The following is a 26,519-nucleotide window of genomic DNA, read 5'->3' as shown; positions in this document are numbered from 1 at the left end:
TCAGCAAGGACAACCCAGGTTGTTCACCAAAAATGGGCCGTCATCTAAACTTATATTCTTGCATTTCAAATAAAGATACCAAGAGAATGAAAAAAATGTGATAATAGGAGTAAATTAGAAAGTTGCTTAAAATTTCATGCTCAATCTGAATCACGAAAGAAAATTTTTGGGTACAGTGTCCCTTTAACCTTGTCTGCCAGAAAATGATAAATGGAGCCCATCTTCTTTCTCCATATTGGCCTTGTGAAATGGATGAACGTAATTGGTTGTGGCTGTTTTAAATCATTCAGTTATGTTCCATATTCATCATGGCTCGGAAGGATTTAAAAATATTTTATTTCAAGTTGTTAATCTCTTAAATATTGTTCTGAGTGTCCTTTAAGACATCACACTGTTTTTTTTTAATAGTTTTACTTATCATATTCCTCTTCTAGCTTGTTCAGTTCCCTTTTGATTTTTACTTTATCCCAACAGACATGTATTTGTCTGACTATCAAGACAAACCTCTCATTTTGTTATTTTATGTTAATCTATAGTTTAATATTAGGTTTTGCATTTAAATCATATATATATAAATGTTTACTCATTTTAGGCCAGATTACATGTGGAGCGCTAAATATCGCTTACATGCAAGCGATATTAGCGCTCCTCTTTCCAATACCAGCACACTATAATGTGCACTGGTTTTACAAGTTAATCACAGTGTGACGCAAGCTCGCGTTCGCATTGCTAGGAAGCATTGCGCTCATGAGATTGTGTTTCCATAGGCTCCTATGGAGGCCTTGTTCTAATGCCGTCACAGACGGCATCAGAGCCTCCCGCAGTAAAGGAGGTACGTAGCGAAGCGATGAACAGCATTTTTAAATATATATGTATATAATCATATACATATATAGTAACATTGCGGTCTATGGGAACACAGAGTTTTCATAGACTGCAATGTAAAGGTACTTATCAGTGACGTTTTTTTTCTAACACCCCACTCCCACCAATTTTAAAGCCCCAAAACTATTAAAAAAAACTACAATGCCCTCTATTTTGAGGGCATTTGAGGCACTTTTAGAAAATTAACCAAATCTAATCTCTGGGTAATTTTCAGAGTGCTAATTGCTGCCACAAGGTCGTGTTAGCAAGAACCAGCCACCTGTAATGGCTGGGTAATTATTGCGCTCCCACAAACAGGCAAATTTGCCTATTTGCGGGAGCACAATAATTTAGCACTTCACTTGTAATCTAGTCCTTTGCATTTTTATAGTCACTCCATAAAATGTTTTTTTTTATTGTACATCCACTCACTTTTCTTTGCGCTCTGCAACTACTTTGATTGAAAGAAAGGCTTGTGGTGTATGTGGCACATATGAACTTCTTAGAGGAGTTGGCACGCATAAATCAGATACCGGGGTAAGACTGGTGGAGTCAGGGCACGCTCTGATGTCAGTCTCCCCAAACGTGCAATCTCTGCATTATAAACCACTGAGGCTTCAGTTTGTATTGCCTACTATAAAGGCTTGGTTAATTATTGATTAGAATGTAGAGAATGTCTAGACTTACTTGTTTGGCAACCTAAGCACTTTATCTCAGAAAGACTGTCTTCATGATGTGGAACTGGTGCATAGTAATATTTATTTTTAGTAGCCCGGCTAAATTCTTTGCTGTGAGGGGCCTATTAGGGATTTTAGGGTGTATTTTTCTATTAATGTATTTCATGATTTTGCTATTAAATATTGGATTTTGCTATAGCTGCCCAATGTCCCATATTTTTTTTTGTTTATTAGCTGAGTGCAGTATTCTAGACTTTTGAGTGTTCCTTATTTGGAACACTCACTTTCTCTCTTTTTTTAAGTTATATACTGTATGTTATATTTCTAGTTGCACCTGTTAATTTACTAATAAACTATTTATTTCTATTATTTTTGGTGGGTGAGCAAATTTTGTTTATTATCTTTCTGTTTTTCATATAACCTTTGGGTTTTAAGGCTTTCATATATTTCTAATTTGAAGAGCTAACTCTGACACCAAAAATGAAAAACATTGTCATTTTTATTATGAAAGACCATAATTGTGTATGGTTTAATTCAAACAAGAAAATAAAAACCTCTAAAATCACCCTATATGCTATTATTCATTTAGAAAGATCTATTACATTATGCTTGATACACACTAAAAGATGTAATCACCCTTTAAACATGCAAGCATTTTTTCTCAATTATCTTAATTACATCTCATGATTTTACATGAAAGATTACTCGGAAAATAGATCTTCAAAATAAGAACAAGACAATAGATATATATAAATTCCTGTTGTTAACATAATCTTTGCAATTATAGATTAGAAATGATATACTCACATTACAAAAAATAAAAGATTTCCAGCAAAAAAAGTATACAATTCAAAAAATGATGTCTCATAAAAAATAAGCAATCAGAATACCTATGAATAAACTATAAAGGTTTTAATACTTCTACTTAGGCTTACCAGAAGTCCCACTTTTACTGGGATTGTCCCTGTTTGGAGGCGCTGTCCCAGTGTCCCACCCGGTTGTTCATTCTGTCCCAATAGGGTTGCTACCTCCTGGTTTCAAATCATGTGTCCGGTTTTCAGACCGGTTGAAACCCGGACACAATATTCAAAATGACTGCACTGTGACTCTCCAGCATAGTTAAATGCTGGTACTTTGTTACATACAGCCCTGCTTAGCTTAAGGTTCGTGTCCTTCAAAGTTTACATTTAGTAATACAGACTGAGTGAGCAGCGTAGGTTTTTTTTAATTTTGTAGTACTACCCCGACCCTTGGTGACATCACCAGTGATACACCATTAGGGGAATCATATGGGTATGACCATGTCTGCAGGAAGTGCAGACAGGCAGGATTTGTGGCGTGGATCTTGATTTACTTCATGCAGAATAGCATTTTGGCTGTAATCTTCCTGCATTATGGTATAGAGTAGCCTCTTAAACAGCTTTAGCAGGTATGTGTTACTTTTTTACTTATTTCATTCAATGTTGTATCCTTATCAGTATTTGGCTCTGTTCCTTAATTAGACACATAAAACACATTTTATTCACTATTTTATGAAATTGATAATTATGCTTGATGTTTGGCATTATTTAGAATCTGAGATTTAGACAAATGTTTATTTGCGCATGTTGTGTATGGGATGACATGACAACGTAATGGTGCCTTTTTCACTACGGGGTGGTATTATGGTCTATTTAAACTGTGTGATTTACTTGTTGCTTGACTGAGGAAGGGTAGAGTATTCACGAAACATTATACACATAAAAGCTACTGCTGGTAATCACCACGCCCCTGACCACACCCCCACTGGCACCGCACCAGGTGGTCCCAGTTTCACCTCTAAAAATTATGGTAAGCCTACTTCTACTGAATAAAAAAAAAAATCTTTAAACTAATTAAAAAAATGTTTTGTTTACTGTCATTTACTTTTCTAACACCTACATTCCATGCAAATTAAAATTCTAAAAAAGAGATCACCTTATTAAATCCATAAGTTTATTAAATCTGCAAGACATGTAGGCTCCTCATTGTAACTTATAAAGGACATAACATGAAAACAGCTTATCAAAATGTGCCAGCTACATTATGCCTTCTCAATTCTAATGTACAGTTATCACTGAGGGCGAGATTACAAGTCACACAGCAAATCAGTTGTGAAAAACCGCAGGCATTATGGCTTTTTTGCATTTGGGGTTGGAAAAGCTATTACAAGTTGCAAAAATACTTATTTTGAGCGCGCGTTAAGCCGCGTAATCCAAACAGCCAAATTGCTTGCACACATTACCCATAGTCAATGTCAATGGAGAAGACAAATAGAAAAAACAAACTCTAAAACCCTAATATGTTGTGCAGAGCCCATGACGTATTCTCCTCAAAAAGTGTACATGAAAATGCAAATATTTCATATTGCAAAAATGTTTTTGTAACGGAATATGTTCTATTTATTTGTAAATAAATATTTCTCTATATATGTGATGATTTTTGGACAGATATATCTATTTATAGAGAGATATGTATATAAATATAATGCATATACAGACATATCAATGCATATCAATAAGAAAAATCCTAAAAATGTGTACTGTTAACCACCAATAGTTCATGGGGTCTATTTAGACCCACTCCACTTCAGTTCCACCTGAAGCAGAAGTTAAGAAGCAGCAGTCCTAAGACCACTGCTCCTTAACTCGTCCGCCACCTCTGAAGTGGCGGACAGCAATCCGCCCGATCTAATACGATCGGGCTGATCGACACCCCTGCTAGCGGCCGATTGGCCGCAAATCTGCAGGGGGCGGTATTGCACCAGCAGTTCACCAGAACCTCTGGTGCAATGATAAATGACGACAGCATGTGCTGTCGGCATTTATCGATGTGCAGCGGACATGATCTGCTATATCGGATCATGTCCGTCAGCACATTAATAAATGGACCCCTATAGCTAAACTTTACCAAAGAGAGTATTTTGTTTTATAAAATAGAAAATTGGGGAATATATATAATATAATTATACTGATTGAGTCTAGTGTGAATGCATCTGAAAGTTAGTACGAAATATACATACAATCAGATAATATCAACTTGGTACGTTTGTAAGACAAACTGAGGTTTTGGGCATAAGTGAAGTGTTTCTTAGAATGGAGAGGACACTTTTGAAGGAATACAAGGTTTGGTGGGATAAAAAAGCTTTAGAAAAGTATTTACAACTTGATTTAATTACCAGGGGTTTAATGCTCAATAAATTTCCCACGTTTCAAGTCAAAGATCTGGACTTTATATCAGCCTGGAATGGCTAGATTATGAATGGCTAGATTACGAGTCTTGCATTAGGGTTAAAAAGCAGCGTTGAAAGGTCCCAACGCTGCTTTTTAACGTCCGCTGGTATTATGAGTCTGGCAGGTACAGGTGTACCGCTCACTTTTTCTCTGTGACTCGAGCATACCGCAAATCCCCTTACGTCAATTGCGTATTCTATCTTTTTAATGGGATTTTCCTAACGCCAGTATTACCAGTCTTGGAGAAAGTGAGCGTTAAACCCTTTCCTGTCAAGACTTATACCGCATTTAAAAGTCAGTAGTTAAGAGTTTTATGGGCTAACGCCGTAACATAAAACTCTTAACTAAAGTGCTAAAAAGTACACTAACACCCATAAACTACCTATTAACCCCTAAACCGAGCCACCCCCCCACATCGCAAACAGTTAACTAAAGTTTTTAACCCCTAATCTGCCGACCGGACATCGCATCCACTTTAATAAATATATTAACCCCTAAACCGCCGCACTCCCACCTCGCAAACACTAGTTAAATTGTATTAACCCCTAATCTGCCGTCCCTAACATCGCCAACACCTACCTAAATTTATTAAACCCTAATCTGCTGCCCCCAACGTTGCCGCCACTATATTAAATGTATTAACCCCTAAACCTGTCTAACCCTAACCCTAACACCCCCCTAACTTAAATATAATTTAAATAAAACAAAATAAAATTACTGCAATTAAATAAATAATTCCTTTTTAAAACTAAATACCTATAAAATAAACCCTAAGCTAGCTACAATATAACTAATAGTTACATTGCAGCTAGCTTAGGGTTTATTTTTATTTTACAGGCAACTTTGTATTTATTTTAACTAGGTAGAATAGTTATTAAATAGTTATTAACTATTTAATAACTTCCTAGATTAAATAAAGACAAATATTAAATCCTAACCTAAGTTACAATTACACCTAACACTACACTATAATTAAGTTAATTACCTAAACTAATTACAATTAATTACAATTAAATTAAATAAACTAAAGTACGAAAAAAACCCACTAAATTACAGAAAATAATAAAATTATTAAAAGAATTTTAAACTAATTACAACTAATCTAATCTCCCTAATAAAATAAAAAAGCCCCCCAAAATAATAAAAATCCCTACCCTATACTAAATTACAAATAGCCCTTAAAAGGGCTTTTTGCGGGGCATTGCCCCAAAGTAATCAGCTCTTTTACCTGTAAAAAGAAATACAATACCCCCAACATTAAAACCCACCACCCACACACCCAGCCCTACTCTAAAACCAACCCAATCCCCCCCTTAATAAAACCTAACACTATCCCCTTGAAGATCACCCTACATTGAGACATCTTTACCCAGCCGGGCACAAGTGGTCCTCCAGAGGGGCAGAAGTCTTCATCCAGACGGCATCTTCTGTCTTCATCCATCCGGAGTGGAGCGGGTCCATCTTCAAGCGATCCGACGGGGAGCATCCTCTTCTTCCGACGACTCCCGACGAATGAAGATTCCTTTAAATGACGTCATCCAAGATGGCGTCCCTTGAATTCCGATTGGCTGATAGGATTCTATCAGCCAATCAGAATTAAGGTAGGAAAAATCCTATTGGCTGATCCAATCAGCCAATAGAATTGAGCTTGCATTCTATTGGCTGATTGGAACAGCCAATAGAATGCGAGTTCAATCCTATTGACTGATCCAATCACTTCAATTCTATTGGCTGATTGGATCAGCCAATAGGATTTTTCCTACCTTAATTCCGATTGGCTGATAGAATCCTATCTGCCAATTGGAATTCAAGGGACGCCATCTTGGATGATGTCATTTATAGGAACCGTCATTCATCGGGAGTCGTCGGAAGAAGAGGATGCTACGCGTCGGATGGCTTGAAGATGGACCCGCTCCACTCTGAATGGATGAAGATAGAAAATGCACCTGGATGAAGACTTCTGCCCATCTGGAGGACCTCTTCTGCCTGGATCGTATGAAGACTTCTGCCCCTCTGGAGGACTACTTGTGCCCGGCTGGGTGAAGACGTCTCAAGGTAGGGTGATCTTCAAGGGGTTAGTGTTAGGTTTTATTAAGGGGGGATTGGGTGGGTTTTAGAATAGGGTTGGGTGTGTGGGTGGTGGGTTTTAATGTTGGGGGTATTGTATTTTATTTACAGGTAAAAGAGCTGATTACTTTGGGGCAATGCCCTGCAAAAGGCTCTTTTAAGGGCTATTTGTAATTTAGTATAGGGTAGGGATTTTTATTATTTTGGGGGGCTTTTTTATTTTATTAGGGGGATTAGATTAGGTGTAATTAGTTTAAAATTCTTGTAATTATTTTATTATCTTCTGTAATTTAGTGTTTGTTTTTTTTTACTTTAGTTAATTTAATTTAATTGTATTTAATTGTATTTAGTTTAGGTCATTTATTTAATTATAGTGTAGTGTTAGGTGTAATTGTAACTTAGGTTAGGATTTATTTTACAGGTATATTTGTATTTATTTTAACTAGGAAGTTATTAAATAGTTAATAACTATTTAATAACTATTCTACCTAGTTAAAATAAATACAAAGTTGCCTGTAAAATAAAAAAAAATCCTAGATACAAATGTAACTATTAGTTATATTGTAGCTATCTTAGGGTTTATTTTATAGGTAAGTATTTAGTTTTAAATAGAAATTATTTATTTAATTGTAGTAATTTTATTTAGATGTATTTAAATTATATTTAAGGTAGGGGGGTGTTAGGGTTAGGGTTAGACTTAGATTTAGTGGTTAATAACTTTAATATAGTGGCGGCGAGGTTGGCAGCGGCAGATTAGGGGTTAATAAATGTAGTTAGGTGGCGACGACATTGGGGGCGGCAGAGTAGGGGTTAATAAATAAAAAGTATGTGTCAGCGATGTTGGGGGCAGCAGATTAGGGGTTCATAGGGATAATGTAGGTGGCGGCGGTGTCCGGAGCGACAGATTAGGGGTTAATAAGTGTAAGATTAGGGGTGTTTAGACTCGGGGTTCATTTTAGGGTGTTAGGTGTAGACATAAAATGTATTTCCCCATAGGAATCAATGGGGCAGCATTAGAAACTGAACGCTGCTTTTTTGCAGGTGTTTGTTTTTTTTCAGCCGGCTCTCCCACATTGATTCCTATGGGGAAATCGTGCACGAGCACGTTCAGCCAGCTCACCGCTGACTTAAGCAGCGCTGGTATTGAGGTGAGATGTGGAGCTAAATTCTGCTCTACGCTCACCTTTTTGCGGCTAACGCCGGGTTTAAGAAAACCTGTAATACCAGCATTGTCTTAAGTGGGCGGTGAGAAAAAAATGCTCGTTAGCACCGCATAGCCTCTAACTCAAAACTCGTAATCTAGGTGTAAGTGATTGTTCTAAGAGACTCATGTTGCTCATTATTAAATATAAAGAGACACAGCTGGTTAATATTAGATCGGATTTGGCACATATACAGGCACAACTTAATACCTTTATTGAGCATCATAAGTACAATGAGCTAGATAAATTACTCAGTGAAACAGTTTCTAAGTTTAGAACTGAGTTCGATAATTTCAAACTTAGAAATTCAATAGAGATAATGAAGACTATATAAATAATAAGGTATACACGTTGCATAATAGAGTTAACCCAAGAGGTTACAGGCAGTGAAGGAATAGGCTCAGGTCTGGCAACAGATTTCCTAAACAGACAAAACAGGTTACTTTTTCAGATGCTGATAATACTGATGATGAATCAGCTTTGTACTCAGCCAGGAGTGATTCTAGCGGGGAGGAGGAGCTTGTAGCTAAACCTAATGAAATAATCCGAAACATTAGCAACACTCCATCTAGAGGCAGAGATACAATTTTAACAGAACCTGCCGTAAGGTAGCTCAGTTGGTAAAATGCCCTTACTACAAAAGCCTGTTCAAAGATCCAAAGGTCACAGGTTCAAATCCCAGCAGGGCCGACTCAGTCCTTCATCCTTCCAAGGTCGATAAAATGAGTACCATTAAATTGGGTAATAATAACAACTATGGGGGGCGGAGCTTGGCTACGCTGGAGGATGGCAGCAGGTTTCTAAAGCTCCTAGGCCCTGTGGCAGGAATTAAATAAATAATAGGAATGGGGGCACCCTAGACCTCTACAAAATAAAAGAGAACACAGGAAAGCACAGAGGAAGGTATCGGACCAAGTTCGCAGGAAATCGTGTGACAAGCAAAAAAGTGGAGACAAGTGAAGAAACCGTGCAATCCACACAATATGCAACAGCGGCACTTTAGCTATCACCTACCAGCTGTGAACACTCTCGACTGAGAGGCAGAGCCTTCGAGTTATCGAGCAGCAGGAGGAGATAGGCAAGAGAGGGTGTAGATCTCAGCCGAATGAACATACGTCTGAGTGGTTTGAGGGACAACACTGTGGGAGACAATACATATCTAGGTGTAGACCCACGCCGCCAAGATAAAAAAGGTACGGACAGTGAAATTTGCAAGGGGTAGTTATCACATAAATAAGAACAAATAACAGAACTCTGCAACATCAGCGGGGGCCCAGATAAATCCCTATCACTATCTGCATCATAGCAGTTACCTCGGAGCAGAAGGTAGACATAAAAGAATACATAGCAGGCGTTGGGATAAACACATGGGACTTTAAACATAGCCACAAAAAGCAAGTTTTATAATATAAAATCACTAGGCATATAATACTCACAACTCTAAAATTATCTGCGCCATAGCGGCCATATTGGGCCTGAGGGAGGCCCTAATATAACTTAAAGTTGCCACAAAGTGACACACAAGGAACATCAATCAATAATGATATCCATCACAGCGATCCAACAGGGTATAATTATAGACATTAGTGCCCAGCAGCTTTTGCTATACCCCCCATCAAAATCAACACACGGGAGCCTCTCATCAGCATATCCAAGTACACCACATTAGATCAGTGTACTGTTCAGTTTCAAGAAAACTGCACATTCTTCACATAAATGACATTTGGCAGCTCAGATCCCCATATAGTATAAGAGTTTAAAACTGGATAATAGGCTTAAATACAATCCACAGTAATGTCAAATAAAATTGTATCCAAAGGGGAAAAAGGCACTAGATCCAGGACCCTGGGCCAATAGATTCACAAGAGGTGCTGTCCATTAATCCCCATACTACTGGGATCACACAAGCAGAAGCAATGGAAGGAAAAATAGCTGAAAATGTGCCCCCTAATTACATTACTAAGGAGGACCTTAATCACTTCAAAGGAAGACATGAAGGTGTTTCTGCATGAGGTCAGAACACTTTACAAAGAGCTACATAAAGACATCACAGTCGTTGCAGATAGAGTTACAAAGGTTGAAAAAGAGCAGATTACAACAGGCACCAATGTCAACCATCTCACAGATAAAGTTCAAGCTCAAGAAGAATTTAATAGTCATTAAGTGACAAAATTGAGGACCTGGACAACCGGGGACACCGCAATAACTTGCGTATTAGAGGAGTTCCCGAAACCATTTCAGCGGTGGCCCTGGGGGGCTATTTGCAAGATTTATTTTGCACAGTGAAGGGCACACCTGGCTCACCGGAAGTATCTATAGAGAGGGCACATAGGGCATTGAGGGCCAAACCTCCTCCAAAAGCTCCTCCTACTCGGGATGTCATCCTCAAATTACTAAATTATCAAGACAGTGAAGAAATACTGAATAAGGCAAGAATTAAGCATCCATTACAACATGCCGGCATACCGCTGCAAATTTTTTGTGACCTAAGCCCAACCACACTACAAAAACGGAGGGCTTTGTCTCATATCGCATCCACCTTACAAACCAACAAAATACCATACCACTAGGGCTTTGCAGTATCAATCATTGCGACTTAAGACAACAAGAACATCATCTACCGCACAGAGGATGAATTACAACACTTCTGCCAGCAGCTCTCTATCAAGATCTCATCTAACATATCGCCATCAAACCCTAATACACCTTCCACCTCTCATGGAACTGAGCAAGATGAAACCAGAGAAGGTTGAAGTGCTTATATCATTTACTACAGCACGGCTCTTTACACAAGATGGTCTACAAGAGGCAAAGTGGTTTGATATTGAGTCAGTTGAATATATTTGCTGATCAGGGAACTTAGGTAATGTTTTGCTCTTTCTTGTTTGTTTTTGTTTTCATTTAAGGTGTTTACTGACTGGAAATAGAGGACATTTAGTTAACAAACTTGAGCTCCTGGTCATACCCCTCCAAGCCGAGCAAAGAGGTCAATTGGTGCTGTTTTGGGCGCAGACAGTACCACAATCAATGACAATTTCTGTGTGAAGCATGTTGTTTCTGTTTATTCTAAAAGTATTGTAAACAAGGATTATAAAGGGTTTTTGTTACGTGAGGCCTACTGCCTCATATTTCATTTATAGTCTAAGGAGGGGATGCTTTATTTCTGTGTTCTCCACAATGGATATATTTAGATTATGAAAAAAAAAAAAAAAGAAAATGGGGAGGGATTAGAAACACAGGCCTAGATTTAGAGTTCGGCGGTAGATGGGCTGTTAACGCCACGCGTGTTTATGTCTAACGCACGTCAATGTTTGACTCCGGTATTTAGAGTTAAGATAAGACCATCTAACGATGCTCCTAACGCGTGTATGTCACACGCGTAATCCTGCCCGCGTTAGACAGTCTCCCATAGAGATCAATGGGAAAGCAAAAAAATTGCCTTTTTTAATCTAACACTCGATCTCGCGAGAATACGCACAGCTCGGTCATATGACGCATACCACATCATGCACAACAATAACACGCCGCAAATGTCACAACAACAATCAATCAACAAAGCACACAAGCATTACACATTCACAAGCGGGGGAAGTTTTAATACTATTTATACGGGGAATACGCATATACTTTAAGATGCGGAAAATCGCACAATAACAACAAGGATTAAAAAAGAGATACATACACTAGAAACAAAATCGCATTCAATATCATTATATATTATGAAAAACATACATATACAACACTTCACGAAGAACACACCATCGCAAATTCACATTTAATAAGAATACTTTTGGACAATGAAAGCTAAAACGAACACTATGACATCATCGCATTCTACACATTCCACAAATACCAACTCGAAATGAGCATGCGCAAATTCACACACCTAATACACATTGCAATAATATTAATTGCTAATAAAGCACACCTGAACACTAATTACAATGGAAATTGGGACATCATTAAACATTTACACAGGGTATATAAGCACCACACAAGCATGGCTTCTTTGACTGTGTTGCTGTTGGGTCTTTGGAGATTGGAGGTTTAAGAATAGAGAGTTAGCGAATTTTTGAGAGTGAGTTAGTGTTAGCGTGAGAGAGTCAGTTGGTAGTGTTAGCGTGAGAGAGTCAGTTGGTAGTGTTAGCGTGAGAGAGTGAGTGAGTTAGTGGGAGTTAGTGGGAGTGGGAGAGAGTCTGTTAGTGGGAGCGTGAGTGAGTTAGTGGGAGTTATTAGTGAGAGTTGTTAGTGGGAGCGTCAGTTAGTGGTAGTTAGTGAGCGTTAGTGGGAGTGTTTGTTAGTGAGAATTAGAAGTAGTGTGAGTTAGCGAGCGAGTGATTTATCTGTACACTTAACACATTTACATGCAAACACATTCAATACATACATACACTTATCAATAACACTACATACACTCCATACCCCCTACCCCCTCATACTACACTCCATACCCCATTCCTTGTAGTCCCATTCCCTTTCATCCCATTTACTCTTATCCCATACCCCATACCCATCCCATACCCATCCCCTAGTTACATTTAGTTTACATATCCTCCTTTTAGTCTTATTCTTTTCGTTTATTTAAATACTCCTTACCCTCTTTGTTTTTTTACATCCCTCACACTTTAAGCACCTTTTTTGTCTTTTTAGTTCTTTATTTTGAGCCCCTTTCATTTCATCACACTCACTTTTTGTTTGATTATTTGGGGTTTAGTTTAGGGAGGAGATGGAGGCCAGGCAGGGGACAGGTAGAGGGGGGAGTAGAGGGAGGGGGAGAGGAACAGGGCAGGAAGGGGGGCAGGAAGCGGGGGTGGAAGCGGTGGGTGGACCCAGCCACTTGGTTCAAGATGACCAAGTGGCTGGGCCCAGTGGCGGTCAGAGTAGGGCTTCACAGTCCGGGAAACAGAGGGCATCGTCACAGGGGAAGGCCAAGGCGACTAGGGAGGCGAGGTTTACGATGGAGGAGAAGGAGGCCCTCGTAGAGGCCTATATGGCCAGGCATAGGATGCTGCAGCACCAAAAGACCACCCCGACTAAGAAGAGGAGGCTCTGGAACGAGATTAGGAATGCAGTCAATGCAGTGGGTGGCCGGAACCAGGATATGGATTCTATCAAACATCGGTACCGGGACTGTAAACTTGAACTTAAAAAAAAGTTAAGCCTGGAGGCCCGACATGCCGCAGGGACCGGTGGCGGCCCTGCCCTTGAAATGGAGTACTGCCGATGGGAGGAAATGTTGCGGCCCAGCATCTCCGAGGTGGAAGTAGTCGGTATCGGAGGAATCGATACCGGGAACCTGCCACTCTCATCTGACGGTAAGCTCATTGAACAATAATTTCACATACGAATGTATTTCAATGGACACTATACGCAAACATTTACTGTCATGATTGAGGTAGCGAATACAATTTGACAAAACATTCAAATGTACTTAAATTACCTAATTAGATTCATTCTTGAGATATATTTTAATGAAGAAATAGCCATGCACACGGTGAAACAATCACAGGAGGCAGCTATATTCAGCTAACAATCAGCATCTTAGAAGCATATTTATATATCCTTTTCAGCAAAGAATATCCAGAGAATGAAGCTAATTAGATAAGAAAAGTACATTCGAAAGTTGATACTAAATGTATGCTTCTAAATCATGAAAGATAAAACATTGGGTTTCATGTGTTAAGGATCAGATTAATGCTATAACGTTGTTTACACGCATTCTATTACTTTGCGGTTACATCAGTATCTAGGCTATAGGTTAGGTGTGCATTTAAACAGACTGAAAACAAACGCTAAAACATTCACATTGACCACAGATATCACAAACACGGTTTAGAAAAAGCGGAAATCGTATTGATTGTTTGTTAGATTTCAAAGTGGATTAATGATTCTGCATTTGTAATTGTATCGTAAGCTAAGTCATTTAAACCTTTATTTGCAAATATGCTAATATATATATATATTTTTTTTTATTTATTTTTTTATATACAGAGTCTGGGGACGAGGCAGCACAGCCTCCTGCATCTCCCCGGGATGAGAGTGGTGGTGAGGAATTCCCACTTCGGAGGGAAGAGGCCCCCCGTGAGGAACAGCGCACGGGAGATGATGAAGAGGCCCCGGAAGCACAGGAGGATCCCGCTGAACCCGCGGAACCCGCGGAACCCGAGGTCCCTCAAAGACCCCCACTCCGCCGTGCACGGGCACCCCGCCGTGCACGGGTTCAACAGGCACAACAAGAGGAAATAGCGGAGGTGCGGGTTCTACTGGAGTACATAGACCAGATGCGTACCTCCCGGATAGAAAATATAGAAGGACGACGCAGAATACTTGATGGCCAGAATCAAATTATTCAAGGACAAAATGAAATAATCAGCATACTGAATAGAATACAAGAAGGACAAACAAGAATGTTTCAGCTTCATCAAGAAATGTTCACTTTTTTCCGGGAGGCGCATGCTGGTCTACCTCCTGTTGCTGGGCCTCTTGTTGCTGGGCCTCTTGCTGCTGGGCCATCTCCTCCTGCCGGCCCATCTCATCCTCCTCCTCAGCCATCTACTCCTCCTCCTCCTCCTCAGCCATCTACTCCTCCTCCTCCTCAGCCATCTTCTCCTCCTCATCCATCTTCTCCTCCTCAGCCATCTACTCCTCACCTTGGTCGTCCCAGTACTCTTCCTTCCACTCCTCCCACAACAGCTCCAAGGAGGACTCTTCGGAGTCGGCAGTTGCCTCTCCCAGAGCCTCAGCCCCGTGGGAAGAGGGGAAGGAAGAGGAAGTAAGTATTTTTTTCCATCTTCAAATTATTTTTTTATGTAATGTGTAATGGATAGGTATGTGATGATGTGGTTTTCATACACTTGTGGACCACACTCTGTATATAATCGACTTCTATGGGACCGGGTCCATGGAGGAAGATTGTTTGCAGAGTGTGGGTTATAAGTGTGTGAAAACCACATCATCACATACCTATCCTTGTTCATGATATTGATTGGTTTCTGTGATGTGATGTCCAAACTGTTTCCCGAATCGCTAACTAAATTATCATAACAATTATCCATGATGGCATATTACTGTTTGAATGCCAATAACACAGCTTAAAGGGACAGTCAGAAAATTATTGATTACAAAGAAAACACTGTATTACGCATTATAAAGTTGGAAACAACAAAACATGGAGAAATACATGTGTGACTTATGTGCTTACCCTTGTATCTATGACTATGAAAAATGACCACTTATTTGTTGTTCTGACATAACAACATTTTAGATATCAATTATCAATACATGGTCAATAATATGCTGTATGAGCACAAGGTTTTACATATACAAATGCTATCCAAATGCCCTCTAGTGCTCAAATTGTATAATGATTACAAGCACTCTTCAAGATTGAAGAAATGAGCACACCAACCTCATAGGTTTAGATAGCAAATTTAAATAAACACAGACAAATGTTCAATTGTTGAGAAACATTTTATATCCTTGATATTACAGAATTGACTTTTCGAATAATTTTAAAAAATAAAATTTTTCTAAACTGTCCCTTTAACAACATTACATATGCTAACACATATTTTAAGCTTGTTGGTATATCTACATGTACTTTGTCAAAAAATAAATTTTAAAATCACATTTATATTGACGTGTTAAATAAAGTCTATTTTCTTTAAGAGACATTATTGTGTTAATATTTTATTGTAAATATTTTTATTTTAACAATGAATATGGTTTAAAGTCCTTTTAGGAGTGGGGGGGGGGGAAATATGCTAACAAAAATATATTTGAAGATTAAACTATGTGGATCTCATACATGATACAAAAAACAACATTTGCATTCAAGGGACAGTATCCTATATTTTTTACATAACTGTATGTAATAGACACTACTACAAACAACAAGATTAACATATACTGATATCAATATTAAAAAGCTTCAAACACTTGCAAATAAAATAGGGTTAGCTATATTGAAAATATAGATGAACCACCATTACAACCGTAAAAAAACACAATACACCATCATTAACATATGAAAAGACCCTTTACACAAACTGGACAAAGCTGGAGATGGTACTCACATGAAACTCAGAGGCTTTGCGAGGAGTAAGAAAATTACTTACATTTTCTTACAACACAAGACAAAATAAACCTATTGGTTAAACAATGGACTATCTAACTAGAGACAAAATCCAAGATTTTGATTTATAATGTGAGTGTATAATGAACCTTTAATAAAATATACAACGAAATTACATTTAGAAGAAGTCGGCATCATATATTTAGCATATGATAAATGCATATTGATTACTTTATTCAAACACAATAGCGCATATTTATTAATTAGATATGTTCAACATTAAACACAACAGTAATTTTTAAGAAAAAGGAACATTGTTGACAAACATATTAAACATGGACTGTAGAGATTTGCACTTGCCTATAAATATCCTATGCATGAAAACATTTTGCTTTCGTTCGTTGATTCAACCAGACATCCAGCAAAAGAGAATGTGGTGGTCTTTATCAGCTACGGGTCAACAATGTAACATGATGCAAATAATACATATTCGCAAGCTTTTTAAAATTGCATGCAGTCACAAACGTTTTTAACGTGCACAAATATTGCGGGACTACGCAATCCAATCAGACGTTTTTTTACCTTTACATGTGCCGTCTTAACATGGCGCTTCCTTGATCACGTAAGAACGCCATCCAATGAAAGGCACATTATTGATCACGTAAGAACGCCATCCAATGAAAGGCACATTATTGATCACGTAAGAACGCCCAAAAAAAAAGGCGCATCCTTGATCGCGTCAAAACGCAATCCAATAAAAGGCATATTCCTGATCACGTAAGAACGTCAGTCAATACAAGGAATCATTGGACAGCCTGGCAGGTGACGTCTTAAGCAACATGGCGCATCCGAGATCGCTGAAAAACCGCAGACAATACAAGGACTCAGTGACATCTTGGCATATCACTAAGAAACGTATTTATATTTTAGGAACTAGTATGTGTGTAGATTGCTATCTAGGAATGACAACAAATCCAGAATCATCTTTTCGGACTTGACTGTCCCTTGAACTATAGCTATGGTGTATATCTTTAACATTTAAAAGATACACATGAGAAATACATATGCCATTGATGTTTTAAGATATGTTTGGATTGTTGTTGAATAACAATAGTTATACATGGATTGATTAAACGTGTCATTTATTCAAGTTTAATTATTGTCAGCCTACCTATAGCCATAAATGGGAGGAGATGTATTTAGTTAACATATTAGTTAACTAATATTCATCATCCACATTATTTGCATTACACACAGAGATTTATTTGGTTACACTTTGACAATAATATAGATTTGAAAATGAAATACAGGTGCTGTCAACATTACAATAAGATTGTTTATTAATAAAATTATATGTCCTTGTTCTTGTAAAAAGGACAAAAACGCTTTACAAATGGAAATACATTCATTAACAATTGTGATCAACATCACTTAAAGGGACATAATTTTGTTTTTAAAAAGAGCATACACATAGTCAATACTATTTAAATAAAATGAACACTTTACAGGGATTATATCATTGTATCAATACTCAGATCATTTGGTAAAGGTGCATCAATTCATGCAGAGTTTATAAATACACACATGGATCAGAACATTTCAATATACATATATACACAAATACAAATATATATACATATATAAAGAAATTACTCTGCTAATCATAATCAGGCAATGATAGAGCTAAGAGAAAATAATATAAACACAAATAATAAGATTACATTGGAGATGTTAATCTTAAAGTCATTTACTATTGTCTTACATATATGATTTCATTATAACAAATATATTTGGTAGGTCCCTTTAAGGATCAACAGCATAAACTAGAGCTTTCAAAAAATAACAGGAAGAATGAGGACAAAGATTTGTGAAATAAAATGTATTTTATTAGTATGTAAGAAAACATACAAAACGTTTATAAATAATCTTGTAAAAATAAGGAATATATGAGCCATATGACAAGGTAACACAGTGCATCACAGTCCATGAAGAGAGTTTCCAAGGGCCATCATAGCCCCATTGGAGACACATGACAAGGTAACACAGTGCATCACAGTCCATGAAGAGAGTTGCCAAGGGCCAGCATAGCCCCATTGGAGACACATGGCAAGGTAACACAGTGCATCACAGTCCATGAAGAGAGTTGCCAAGGGCCAGCATAGCCCCATTGGAGACACATGACAAGGTAACACAGTGCATCACAGTCCATGAAGAGAGTTGCCAAGGGCCAGCATAGCCCCATTGGAGACACATGGCAAGGTAACACAGTGCATCACAGTCCATGAAGAGAGTTGCCAAGGGCCAGCATAGCCCCATTGGAGACACATGGCAAGGTAACACAGTGCATCACAGTCCATGAAGAGAGTTGCCAAGGGCCAGCATAGCCCCATTGGAGACACATGGCAAGGTAACACAGTGCATCACAGTCCATGAAGAGAGTTGCCAAGGGCCAGCATAGCCCCATTGGAGACACATGACAAGGTAACACAGTGCATCACAGTCCATGAAGAGAGTTGCCAAGGGCCAGCATAGCCCCATTGGAGACACATGGCAAGGTAACACAGTGCATCACAGTCCATGAAGAGAGTTGCCAAGGGCCAGCATAGCCCCATTGGAGACACATGGCAAGGTAACACAGTGCATCACAGTCCATGAAGAGAGTTGCCAAGGGCCAGCATAGCCCCATTGGAGACACATGGCAAGGTAACACAGTGCATCACAGTCCATGAAGAGAGTTGCCAAGGGCCAGCATAGCCCCATTGGAGACACATGGCAAGGTAACACAGTGCATCACAGTCCATGAAGAGAGTTGCCAAGGGCCAGCATAGCCCCATTGGAGACACATGGCAAGGTAACACAGTGCATCACAGTCCATGAAGAGAGTTGCCAAGGGCCAGCATAGCCCCATTGGAGACACATGACAAGGTAACACAGTGCATCACAGTCCATGAAGAGAGTTGCCAAGGGCCAGCATAGCCCCATTGGAGACACATGACAAGGTAACACAGTGCATCACAGTCCATGAAGAGAGTTGCCAAGGGCCAGCATAGCCCCATTGGAGACACATGACAAGGTAACACAGTGCATCACAGTCCATGAAGAGAGTTGCCAAGGGCCAGCATAGCCCCATTGGAGACACATGGCAAGGTAACACAGTGCATCACAGTCCATGAAGAGAGTTGCCAAGGGCCAGCATAGCCCCATTGGAGACACATGACAAGGTAAAAGAGTGCAACAGGCACAACAATAAACTGATAAAAAGGCCAAATGGCAACAATATAAATACAAATTCAACATGTGGACGGAGGATTATTATCTGCCACCATGGAGCATATCCATATCCTCCACTTACTGGTCATCCTCTTCATTGTCCTGTGCATGTCCAGCTCCAGATTCAGGCCTTGAACGTAATTGCATCATTTCACGCAGAGTCAAGTCCTGAACCCGGAGCTGGGCCTGCATGGTGTCGTTCATCCCTCTCAGGACAGCTGCGTTCCTCAACACGGCCTGCTCTACTCTTGCTATCCCTTCTAGCATGAGCCATGCTGAGTCACAGCCTAAAATAAAATAAAATTAAATATTAAGGATAATTACACAACAGAATAAAATTTTTTTATACATACATTGTCATCATAAAGACAAATAATTATTTACCAAAATTAATTTTCATATATTCTTTACACATGAATTAGGTTATTCAGACAGACAGAAATCATTAAAGGCTCATGTTACTCAAACATGTTGTCCCCTTTAATTGGTTTTAGATGATCCACTTATACAGCTTGAGTGTATCAAATGTTGTTAAAGGATTTACATTGTACTTACATCAGCAATTTAAAAAATCAATTTAGACTGTGGTAGGCACACCTATCCTTAAACATTTTGGCATTGAGGACAAGCTGTGTAAACATAGCAACCAGAAGAAATTACATTCCCACTGGGTTAGACAAGAGATAATGTATCCACATTTGTACATAAAATTTTGGATCCAAGTAGTGGTGTTTGGTATATGTAGTGATATCCAATTAAAGGGACACTGAACCTAAATATTTAATGGACTGATTCAGATAGAGCATGACATGACAAATCTTTAGAAATTACACATATTCATTATATGTTTTAATTCTCAAGCTAGATTTTGAATGCAAGAATGTTGCTTTTTATGGAAGCCAATATTTGTTGATGAACTTTGTTTGTGCATGCTGGTTGATGGATACATTCATCCAACAATAAAGAAATGATGGCCACATTTATTTTATTGTTTAAACTAATTATAGGAATAAGTTGTTTTCCAAAAAGATATCAAGAGAATGACGAATAATTCATAAGAGTATTCTATTATACATTGGCTTAACATTGCATGCTGGATTTGAATCACAATTTAACCAATTTAACTTCACTGTACCTTTAAGTATCTTATAAAGTGTATTTAGAATGATACTTACAGCTGTGCCTGGGAAGGACAATCTGACACCCAGGACAATGAAGGTTGAAACAGGGGGGAGGGATGGGACTGGCTTGGGGAGGGATGGGAATGGCTTGGGGAGTGGTGAGCTGCCGCTCCAGGGTAGGCCGTACAGCTGGGGAGTGGGGAGTTTGGGTCTGGGCAGCTGTACGGGCCAGAATACGGGGAGAGCGGCGAAGGGGGGTGTATGGGCGTTTTTTGGGAGGGACAGGATATGAAATATGGGAAGGGCTGGCAGTGGTCGGGGCATGGTCATGAGTTTGGTGATGGGAAGGGCTCTGGGTGTGTGCAGGGGTGTGGCCATGGTCAGGGGTTTGTGCATGGGGAGGGGTCTGTGACTGAGCAGGGGCGGAATCCAGATGACCAGAAGTGGTGGATCCATCTGAAAATGTAAAGAAAATATATTAACATCTCATACATCCTGACATCAAATCAACGCATTTCAAATTGATTATGTTTTCAATATACTTCGAAGTGTGTTTGAATCTGTAAACTATTCTGAAATGAGGATATGGTATCTATATAGGCACTCAGATGAATCTCAATGACTGTCTGTACAATTTGAAACTTATTATTGTGTTTTGGCATGGAATATGCATGTGACATAATGATGGCATGAATTATATATTCTAAAAAAAAAATATACAAGCAGATTTTCATGCTGCCTGATATAGAAAGGGGGCAGTAGTGTATTTGAACAGACAAATAATATTCCTTTTTAAACGGAAAAAGCTGTAGACTTTGAATGTCTTCAATAAAATGATTTCCAAAAAAGAAACATGTTGGAAACATGATAGATATATTTCACATACCATCAGACTCCAAGGCAGCCTCTTCCTCCTCCATCCCACATGTGACATCAATCTCTGTAAAACATAACATGTTGTGTACACCTTAAGATCAGATATTATAACATATGTTACTGTTGCTCAAATACGCACATCAATGTTGCATTAAAGATATACACACACAAAGTTATGATTTACATCATTTTGATGGAGCATACAAATGACAATAGATTTGTTATTGTCAATAAATCAGAATTTTAATGTATTGTTTGTCTTAATGTTAAATTCATAAAAGCATAGTACATAGAACATTTAAGATTTCTCATGTGTGTATCACTTGATGACTGTTGTCAAAAAATCAAATTGAAAAAAACATATGTTATACATCTTATGAATAACAAATGTGTAGACTAATAAAGTTGAAATTATTAATCGCTCAATAGAAAAAAAAAATATATAATCAGAAGATAAATTTTTTGATTTTTTATAATGTTATGCTTCATCGGAATCATGATCATAATATTGATTAGCAATACACCTTCAATTACATATAAATGAGTCAATGGACTTACCAGGAGACCGCAAAGGCGGCTCTATGTCACTGCTGGATTCCTGTGGGCTCCCCACACCAACTCTCTCTATGAATGATATAGATATATATTATTAAACACATTTTGGATATCACTAAATCACATCTGTCTAGAATTTTAACATTAATCAACTTTAAAATGTGAAGAATAGAGCAGTCATTACACCAGAAAATGCTTGATTGAATCAAGGGGATTCTGTAAACATATCTGTATTGAACATATGTTTAATGTCAGACTACATTAGACATCAAATTAATCTCAGATGCTGCTATTGCATATCTAAATATACCCAATGATCAATGTTCTTAACCCTTTAAGGACACAGCTTTCACTTAGCTCAATTGTTTTATGACGGAATAATTCCGTCATATGTCCTTAAGAAGTTACAAGAATACACACAAACCACATATTGCGGAACATCTGTTGACAAATCTAAACAAACATGTGTCACATCGACCCATTTTTTCAATGTACAGTAATCTTGTTTAGGACACAACACATATTTATCACAATACATAACAAAATTGATTATTACAAATATGTAATCATGGTGCTGTTAGAGTATGCAGATATCTATAAAGTAACTCCAACAGATAATTAGATTTATATATCAATAGTTTTTAATAAAAAGAATGTAAAGATGAATGAATCTATTTTGTCTTAAAGGGACACTGACATGATTAATTTAAATAATTGATTTCTATGTTCAAACTGTAAAAAATGATTTAACATTGACTCCTATTATAATTAGAATGTTGCTCGATATTAATCATAAAGGCAGATAAGGAATATTGGATTCAATAAATATTGTTTGTTGAAGGTATCCACCAATCATCAATAAAAACCCAGGTTGGTCAACAAAAATATAGATGCACATAAACGTACTTTCTTTATTTTAAAATACATTTAGCAATAGAATATGTCACATATGATGATAGTATTATATTTTATGTTTATTAATATTGCATACTGTATGTGAAAGACAATATTAATAATTGTAGCTCAGTATCCCTTTAATCTAAAATTAAATAGATTCCACAATGTTGTTGTTTGTTAATGAATTATCTACTCCATATGTTGATGTCATGAATGGTATTGAGCATGCAATTAAAATATAATATGTTATTTAAGGATATCCGAATAATTATTTAATTTTCATCTATTAAATAGACATTACATATAAATATTGAACAATGTGTATTTAGTATGTAATGTTCAGTCCATGTTTCGAAGACAAATGTCAATTAAAAAGAGACATACCATACTGTGACAAGCCCTGGCTTGAGGATCCAGCAGCCACATCCATATCTGTAATATATTAAATGAGGATTGCATATCATTAATACTAATCATGCCATGTTTAAAATATTTACATTAATAACAAATCAATAGAAAAATATTAATCCTTTGGTAGTCCCATGAGTTAATAGTTTCCGCAATTAAATTAATGATAAATATATCCTGGACTCTTATTTTCAATCAGTTGTGTTGTTTACTGTATCTTTAAGAATATCTGCTTGTTATTACATAATCATCAATTGATGGCCATATGTTATAATTTATTTGTATTATTCGTTTTTTATTAGCTATAATATTTAAAATAAGAATACTGTATTCTTCACTAATCTAAGAATTTCCATTTAATTTATAACAACATGTATAAAGCAATGCCACTTTCCGCAAACCCATGTTAACGTGGATGCGAAATTACATTTCCGCTCTGTGACGCATATTCTGTAGAGCGCAAGAAACATCATTCCTATTTCATGTGTCAATAATCTAAAATCAGATATCTAAACATCATATGTAGTGTATGTTGTGAGATCTGTATAGGTTTAGTATCTGACTAAATACACATATTTGATTTTTAAAATAAAAAATATTATATGAAGTTGGATAATTACCTGGTTCAGATTCTCTATCGGCTCCTCCCAGGCCACCGGACGGAGAAGCATCTGCCCTGTCCCCCGCGTCAGGACTTTCAGATCCCGCAGCTGGGAGGGAAGAAGAGGAGGCCGAGGATGGCGAGGATCTAAATCTTTTGGGGACCCGGAGATTGAGGAGCTCGCATAAAGTCACCTCATAAGGGAGTAGGTACAGTTTCCGCGGGGCCTTTCTTTGGCCCCCTCTCTTACGGGCTTGTACCCAGTCCCTTATGAGGTTGACTTTTTTGGATAAACGCAACCTCATATCTCCGAATCTCCTCATGATCTGATCCTGGGTCCTCTGGACGTCACACACCAATCTAACCGCATTGGTGATAGACTCCCAGAGGGCCTTCTTAACAGGCGCATCTGTCGAGCTCCTCTTGTTCCCAAACAGCTGGGGATAAAAGTCCTTGACGGCGTGGACCAGTGCAGCGCTCTCCTCCTTGGTGAACCTGGGAACTGACATGCCTGCTGGGTTTTGCAAAAAATATATTATAATATATACTGCCTGCAGGCATTAGAGAACTGACAAAGATGGCAACGTGTAATGGACTTTTATATGGTGAAGTAAACATGAGATGCACCATGGGACAATTTATCTGTACATCTGATTGGATAAAAGTTTGAAATATTGTTATAATGTCTGTGAGACCATCCTGACTCAAGTTGTGTTTGTGTGATGAACTCTGATTGGCCGTTCCTTAATGTTTCATATCTTAGTAACATCCTTACACATACCGCTTGGTGGTGCTGTAACTTCATTTTTCATGTAGACTTATTTGTAACTCATGGGCCTGTCATGCGGATATGTGTGACGCAGATTTAATATCCGTGATCCGTGAAATATTAATGATTAAATACTCTTTAAAATCTAATACTGTCACATTATTAATGTTGTAGACATTTCTCGGTTTAATAACGGTCTGTTTCTTTAATACAAATACACATTTAATATTGTATGTCTTTATTGTTCTTTAAATAAATTTATTGTGAAGTATTGACATTGCTCTATTAAATGTATTTATAATGCACATTGATTAGAGTCTAATGTCACGCAATAGCACACAATGTTTAAACATGCTAATCTGGTGTTTGAAGATGCGTTTCCCACGCAATATTTATTAATGTTAAAATTCCGGTTAGAATGTCAGTAACTTGGATAATCTGTTTAGAAATGTTAAACTACAGATTTGTTATTCTCAAATAAACCTCTAGCTTGTATTTGTCTGAAGTGCTCATATATGTTATTGTGCAATGGCGTCTTTAGTTTTAAAGAGACATTACAAACAATTGTATCAAATGATCTGTAGAGATAGAGGATTGTTTAGACTTTAAAATGTAAATCATTTTCTCTTAGTATTTATATATCCTCAACAGAAGAAATTTAAATGCACATGGTTGAGACAATCACATAAGGCATCTCTGTGCATCCACCAATCTTCATCTACTGAGCCTATCTCGATATGCTTTTCAAGCAAAGTATGTCAAGATAGGAAGAGAAGTAAATACACTCTTTAAATCTCTTAAAGGGACACTGTCCAAACAAATTTACCATTGGTGATTGAGCATGAAATGTTAATCAACTTTATTATTTAATCCGATTATCAAATGTTAACAGTTATCTTGTTATGTTTCTTTGCAAATCAATAATGATATTTTATATTACGGACAATTGTTTAATAAAAACCTGGGTTGTCCTTGACGATTGTTGCATCAATTATTCCAAACAATCAAGTTCTGTCCAGAGTACTGAAGCAAATAAATTAGCTATTTACTGCCTTATTTTTAAAGTAATGATAGCAACATCACAATGAGCATTCATAATATGAGACAAGTTTTAAAGTTGATTAAAATAGAATACTCATTCAGAATGTATAAATCATTCATTTTTTAACTGTCTACCTTTAAGTATATTTTGAGTTCATGTCCCTTTAAATAAACATTTCACAATAATGCTTAATATATCATAAACCTAGGCACCTTCCTTTTGCTAAATGAGTCTAACATATGAGTAAAGCAAATTTAGATTAACTTCTAGATTGTTTTACACACTGACTGAAATATATTTATTAAATGAGGTCTTTTTTAGCCTTCAGCGTAGAGGGACATTAAGCTATATGTTATGTATGCATTTTGTATAATAATCTTATATTTGACCAACTTAATATGTTTTGTTATTCAATCATTATATTGTAATTATATATATTCGTGGATTAAATACATCTCTACATAGGCTATTTTGATGCTGATTGTTGTTTGCATATAGATGCCTTATATCATTGACTAAGATATGTGCATTTATTTTTATTTTAACAAGTATATTTAAAGACTGAATGTAATTCTATAGTACATTCTAAATATGTTTAAATTCTTGTATGATATTTGTAACAATCTATACAAAATATACATTTTGAATGACCCCTTTAAGGACCCAAACATATTGTATTTTGATTTAACATTGACAAAATAAACTAAAGGGGAAATTACATTCTATATAGATATTTGATGTCTAACCCAAGAGGTAAGATTGTAATAAATACATAATATTACTAAGTATAGTTAAATGACTCCACTAGAAAATTACATAGATTAACCTGGCATCCAATAACTAAT

The sequence above is a fragment of the Bombina bombina genome, chromosome 4 (genome assembly GCF_027579735.1).
Source record: "Bombina bombina isolate aBomBom1 chromosome 4, aBomBom1.pri, whole genome shotgun sequence".
Lineage (NCBI taxonomy): Eukaryota > Metazoa > Chordata > Amphibia > Anura > Bombinatoridae > Bombina > Bombina bombina.
The sequence above is the reverse complement of the archived record's forward strand: the minus strand, read 5'-3'. Positions refer to the sequence as shown.